The following is a 6,918-nucleotide window of genomic DNA, read 5'->3' on the forward strand; positions in this document are numbered from 1 at the left end:
GTGCATGTTATGCTTTGCCCACTTTTCTAAAATCCACATAAGTGGTAAGTGTGCACGTTATGCTTTGCCCACTTTTCTAAAATCCACATAAGTGGTAAGTGTGCACGTTATGCTTTGCCCACTTTTCTAAAATCCTGTATGGTAAGAGCTACGCGCAGAGACTTTGTGCTCTTTTTGAGTGGTTTAAAACCCCGGTTCCGCCTTGGGCACCACTCCTCCTATGTATCCTCTGGATACCTACTTTAACAGGGTGTTGCTACTAGGGGTCTGTTGAGACAGTTCCTTCAGCACATACAAAGAGAAACGTGCGGTAGCCCCTGTGTGACAGGCCAAGACTAGTATGATTCTAGGCTCTTGGTCGTATTCCCTTAAAGGAATTTATTCCTGATTCCAAGCCTTGAGCTCTCCCCCGGGCCCAGGAGTCTGGCCCTAACAGGTAAGTATTTTGGGGTATGTAGCCTAGGCCTTTGGCCGTAGGGGATAAAGTCACGGACAGCCGTCTGACGTCCCAGGGGCAACTCACCATGAAAATGGTAAAGTTGGTACTTAGTGCTCGCCATGGTTCTGGCATGCACTCCCCTCAGCATGGTGGCGTGGGTATACCGTTCCCCATAGCGACCCCTAGAGGACGCAGTTCGAAGTTCCCTTGAAAGGGAACATCTCAAGTTACTTATATAACCATGGTTCCCTGAGTGGGGAACGAGACACTGCGTCCTCTAGGCTTCTTGCCATGCTTCGAACGCAAGCTTCAGATGAAGAAGTGAATGATGTGTGCTCCCGGCGCTTATTTATACTATAGTCGCACCGGTAGTGATGTCATGGCTGTCTCCGGCCAACGTGTTGTTGGTGTTTTTTCAATGTATGCTTCAGACACGGGTCACGACGAGGCGTTCCCCATAGCGACCCCTAGAGGACGCAGTGTCTCGTTCCCTACTCAGGGAACCATGGTTACATACGTAACCTGAGACGTTTTCATTCTCAGTCTTCACAATTATTTTATTACTTTATTAAGTCACCACACCATGTTGGTTTGTTTGGCCAGAGGAAACTCTGGCCCCCCAACTGAGTCTAGTTTCTCCCAAGGTTTTTTTCTACAGAGCTGCTTTATAATTTATGTGAATTGAAGTAATTTCATATTTGGTGATCTTTACACAGTTATTAAAATAAACTGAATCAACACTGAACTGACCTCAGCTGAACAATGAAAGTATTTTCTTTTTAGAGCTGCTTTACAGCAGAATTCATCTCTAATTGCATCACTGAATCATGACTTTCCTGTTTATTCCTGTAAAGCTGCTTTGAAACAATCTGTATTGTATAACATGCTATGTAAACACAGGTGACTAAAGGTGACACTGATTAAATGGCAAACAAATAGGTGTGGAAAGGAAAAACTGGTTTTAAGGTATTGTTGAGTGATACGTTTAGTTTCAGTCATGGTCTGCCCACATATATAAATAAAGGTGCTGATCAGATTCTGACACCTGCAGTTCAGCATCACTGTATTCTGGTAAAGCTGCTGAAGAGAGAATCTCCCTGAGTTTGCTCTGCTCTGCATTTTTCTCTGGTAAAAAAAAACAAAAAAAACTTTTCTTTTATTCAAACCATCTGCTTTTAATGTATTTTTCTAAAATAGTAATTCTCTTTGTGTAAATACACCAATGCTTGTTCCGAAGATTGTATTTACACTTTTAGCAAAAATGTGTGTGTACATTAATGTTTTAAGTTTTTTTAATAATATTTATTCTATAATATGTTTGCTTCTTAATTTACTTCTTATCTTTTATCGTAAAGTGTATTTACAATGTCTATACATGTGTGTGTGTGTGTGTGTGTGTGTGTGTGCGTATGTGTGTACTTATAAATGTGCAGGTGCAGGAGGGGCAGTTTCTCATAATGAGGTTTTTAATCTCATTGTGCGTGTCTCTACTGCTGCTCATTAATGGTGAGGGGTTTATAGCTCTAGCAATACAGAATTGTGACCAAGAATCTGACATTAGAATGAAACATTTAAATAAGTAAACTAACTATGCTTTCCAGTTATTAAAGCATAATGTGTATATTCTGTATTTGACAGCTGAAATAATCAATGGACAAACACCAGGTAAGTTTTCCACTATATCATTAATTATTATAATCTATTATCTTCCTCCCGTGTTTGGCACTGCACACCTCTAGAAATTCCTAAAAACTTCTTAATCTTGTTGCTCCCAGAGTGTGTTCAGTCAATTCAAATTTCAGCATTACCACCAGATTTGCTCAGGAGGAATGATCCTGTTTTGGCCTTTTCTCAAGGCTGCGGAAGCATGTATTGGGTTTGCATTTCGTCACGCACTTCATTCCACAATGCGTTCTCTTGTCTTGTTATTTATTTATTTATTTGATTCAATAATTGATCAACAAAACATAGATTAAAATTAAGATACAAATTATACAAAACGAAATTCATTCATTCATTCGTTCAAAATAAATAAATAATAATAATAATAATAAATAAAAATACTTTCCACAAAACAAAACGTATGAAGTGGTCAAATTATGTCTGACCCACTCCATTTCTGCCATCCAATTCAGTACCACACCCTTTTTTTTCTTTCTTTCTTTCTTTTACTTGTCTTACAAATCTTTAAACAAACTAATCTTCAACAAACAAATCATTGAGAGCAACGGCCGCACAGCGTCTTTCATTCAAATCCCATTACTCACGGTGAAGCATGAAGCATATATCCGTTGAGTTTCCACAAAGTCCATGAAATGATTTGCTCCACAATCCGTCATATAAATCCAAAGTGATCCACAGAAACTCAGACAATTTTTGACTTGATGTTTTGGCCTTTTTCCCAAAGGGTGGGTTTGCATTTCATCAAGCACTTTATTCCACAATGCGTTCTTGTCTTGTTATTTATTTATTTGATTCAATTATTGATCAACAAATCATCGATTAAAATTAAGATACAAATTATACAAAACGAAATTCATTAAAAAAGTACTTTCCACAAAACAAAACGTATGAAATGGTCAAAAATTATGTCTGCCGTCCAATTCATTACCATGCCCTTTATGACGTTTACGGAAGTTTTTTTTTTTTTTTCATAATTAACAGATTAAACAAAACAAACAAATAATATTTAAACATAAATATAAAACAAACATTTATTTTCTAAAATGGCTACAACAGATACCTTTTTTTTTTTCCACCCCGCCCCCGGAAAAAAGTTCAGGCTCAGGATTTTTTTTTGCTTTAACCCCTGTGTTCTTCATAACCTCTGCAATTCACTCTGGCATGCTGGATATTAGCTTCTGGGCCAAATCCTGACTGATGGTGATCCATTCTTGCTTTATTAGTTCTCGGAGTTGATCACAATTTGTGGGCTTCTGCTTGTCCACTCGCCTTTTGAGGACTGACCACAGGTTCTCTATGGGATTGAGATCCGGGGAGTTGCCTGGCCACGGATCCAAAATTTCAATGTAATGATCTTCGAGCCACTTCTTTATCACTCTTGCTTTGTGACATTGCCTTATTAGTTCTCGGAGTTGATCACAATTTTTGGGCTTCTGCTTGTCCACTCGCCTTTTGAGGACTGACCACAGGTTCTCTATGGGATTGAGATCCAGGGAGTTTCCTGGCCACGTATCCAAAATTTCAATGTAATGGTCTTTGATTGTGATCATTTTGGTCACTATAAATGTGATACCAATTTTTCACACCAATTCATCTCTTGTAACATTTGGACTGTATGGACGATGATAATATACTGTATATTATCGATGCCTAATTATAAATTGTTTAGTTCATTTCAAATATATATGCATTACATTCAAATTGAAATAGAATAAAGGAACAAGTATACCCTCTTTTCAAGCATTTACTCAATTTCAACATGACATACACCACTAATGAAATTGAAAAATATTGGTCAAACAAAAATTTTAAAATGTTAACTGTAATTTAAAGGGGTCATATGATGCGATTTCAATTTTTCCTTTCTCTTTGGAGTGTCACAAGCTCTTGGTGCATAAAGAAGATCTGTAAAGTTGCAAAGACTAAAGTCTCAAATCCAAAGATATTCTTTATAAAAGTTAAGAGTCAGCCACGCCTACCTAAAACGGCTCGTTCTAACACACCCCCACATACCTACGTCACGATCTGGGAAAATTTGCATAACGCCGCCCAAATGTTCACGCAAAAAAAGAAGGCGTAACTTTTATTCTCGCTGTAGTATTGTTGCTAATGTACAGTATGTGGAAAAGAATGTGTTTTTTTAACCTTAAACCACATAAACACATCATTACACCAAATACACAAAATAATGTTCATTTTAGCAGCATCATATGACCCCTTTAATATATAGTTTTACAGACATTTGCTCCAACCACAAATACCATCAAAATGACGGTTACAACCCTAATTTGCGTCATCTGCCAAAGACGATTAAATTTAAGTGACATAAGACAATGACTGACATTTTCAGGAGTAGTGATATGTTAGCTTATTGTATTTACAACACACAGATTACAACTGCGTTCACGTGCTACTGAAACAAGTGCACTCGTGTGCAATTTTTACCTAGGATAATTGTATTTACTTTAATTTCTATAGCACATGAATGCATCAATTAATCAATAAGTCCGCATGTGACCATGGCTAAATGTAAGAAGAATATAGTAAACCTTAATGATTTACACCATAATGTGTATATTCTCACTTACCAACTCTGCTGGCTTTTTCCCCGGTTCAATGCAAGTCTGTATCACTGTTTCTGAAGTCTGTGCAAGACTGCCCAGCGTCCGCCCACTTTTTCGACAGACATATGGTTCCGGGAGTATTTTCATTCACTTTTCCTCATTGGAGATTTGTTGCTTAAAGCGTTATAAGCCATGAATCATAACAACCAGCTACAATGTGAATCACAACATGTACAATATTCGATCTGAAATAAAAATATTTGAAAATTTGTCAAAAAGACAGAAGTACGAGACTATGTGTGTTACAGCCAACTGGGTAAATAAAACTACAATCCCATGAAGTACTGCAAATGACAATCGCGCCTTTTGGCCAACTTTGCTCTGATAGGCCAATTTTACACTTCCGGGTTTTTGAAATCCTGGGTAAAAGTTTTTCCGGTAAACAAAAAAACAAAACAAAAAAACAATACATTCAATTTTCTACCTATTAGATTGTGTTTTATTAAATTCTACACCTACTCCAACCCTAAACCTACCCCTTAAAGTAATTATTGTACAGTGTGACAAAAATTACGCTAAATTGATGTGTGCATGCCCAGTAGTTTCAGCTGTATCCCTTCTAGCCTTAACCCTGCTAAGCTGTTCGGGACTCAAAGACATTGTAAGGATTAAATATCATGAAAATGTTTAAACTGTCTTGGTGGTTTATTGGTGAGACTACAAAGTTTAAATGAATCGCTAAATTTAAGACCTAATTTGAAGTTACGGCACTTAAATCGGTTTGGTGTGGTTGTACATTTTATATGCAATACATACAATAATACAACAAAGTACAAACAAGACAGCAAAATACAGAGGAAGGGATCACAGACATTATACATGGAATATATAACTGAAAAGAGAGGTATATATAAAAGGGGGGGGGGGTCATTCATCTTACCTCTATCCTTCCATGCTAGATTTTTTATTCCAAAGGATAACATGTTCCGCATCTACACCTAGATATCTAAGAAAGGGGTCCCAGATCCTATGAAACTTAAAGGGTTTATCTCTTAGCGCTGTGGAGTAGGCTTCGTTAGGGATGAGTCCCTTAGTGATACTTATCCACTGGGCCACCGAAGGGGTTATGGCCGTTATCCATTGCAACAAAATACACTTACGGGCACTATGTAGCAATATTTGTAAGAGCTGAGTACCTTTAAAACGTCTCAGGTTACGGATGTAACCATGGTTCCTCGAGGGAACGAGACACTGCGTTAGAAAATGCTTCGGGAACGCCTTCTGTGACCACGCTCTGAATCACATGTGAAATCAATCCAATAGCTGGGCGAGACGTCACGGGCGGGTGACGTCGTGACCAGGAAGCTATAAAAGCACATGCGGCGGAGCCGGTGTCAGCTTCAGGAATGAAGCAAGCGCTGGCAGGGATGCCGGAAGTATGGCCCCGAGATGCAGCGTCTTGTTCCCTCGAGGAACCATGGTTACATACGTAACCTGAGACGTTCCTCTTCAGGAACTCGAGGTGCGTCGGAAAACGCTTCGGGAACGAGAATGCCCACGCCGTCAGACTTTCAAATCTCTGCCTAGTGTGGAAGCCTGCACAGCTAGGGCTTGAGAACAGAAGAGCCAGGAGTGGCTCGCATGTCTAGACCGTAGAATCTGACAAAGGTAATGGGCGTTGACCAACCCGCAGCGTTGCAGATGTTTTGCATCGAAACAACTGCTAAAAAGGTCTTAGAGGCCGCCACACTTCGAGTGGAGTGACGCAATGTGGGCAGCCGGCCCCCTCGAGAGCCGACTCTGCGTGCCTCGCTCCCAAACAAACCACGCACAGGCACAACAGGCACAACCTATAACGTGGCTTGCTCTCGCCCTTACAGCGTTGCAGATGTCCTGCATAGAAACACCTGCTAAAAAAGCCTTAGAGGCCGCCACACTTTGAGTGGAGTGAGTCTTCACCCCTAATGGCGAGGGGAGATCAGAGGACTCATAAGAGATGGAGATGGCATCCACTATCCACCGACTGAGGATCTGTTTTGTAGCTGGAAGACCTCTCTTAGGGGGACCGTAGCAAACAAGCAGCTGGTCCGCCCTCCTCCACAGGGCAGTTCTGTGGATGTATGCGTCCAGTGCTCGCAGAAATCGATCAGAAATCTCCTCGACTGGCTCGAACGGAGGCTTACAGAGAGCTTCTAGCACCACTGCCAGGTCCCACGTGGGGACGCGAGATCG

At 40.1% G+C, this 6,918-nt stretch overlaps 1 long non-coding RNA gene across 1 annotated transcript in view; it reads left to right on the forward strand.

Annotated features, from left to right (window-relative positions):
• Positions 1-1,912: 1,912 nt before the first annotated feature.
• LOC107709153 (uncharacterized) overlaps positions 1,913-6,918 on the forward strand; it is a 16,849-nt gene continuing 11,843 nt past the window's right edge. Inside the window, exons 1-2 of the long non-coding RNA XR_001636458.1 lie at positions 1,913-1,945; positions 2,078-2,104. This is a non-coding gene — a long non-coding RNA (uncharacterized LOC107709153). The remainder of the gene's footprint in view (positions 1,946-2,077; positions 2,105-6,918) is intronic.

The sequence above is a fragment of the Sinocyclocheilus rhinocerous genome, unplaced genomic scaffold, assembly GCF_001515625.1.
Source record: "Sinocyclocheilus rhinocerous isolate Xijiao unplaced genomic scaffold, SAMN03320098_v1.1 scaffold1528, whole genome shotgun sequence".
NCBI classification, from domain to species: domain Eukaryota; kingdom Metazoa; phylum Chordata; class Actinopteri; order Cypriniformes; family Cyprinidae; genus Sinocyclocheilus; species Sinocyclocheilus rhinocerous.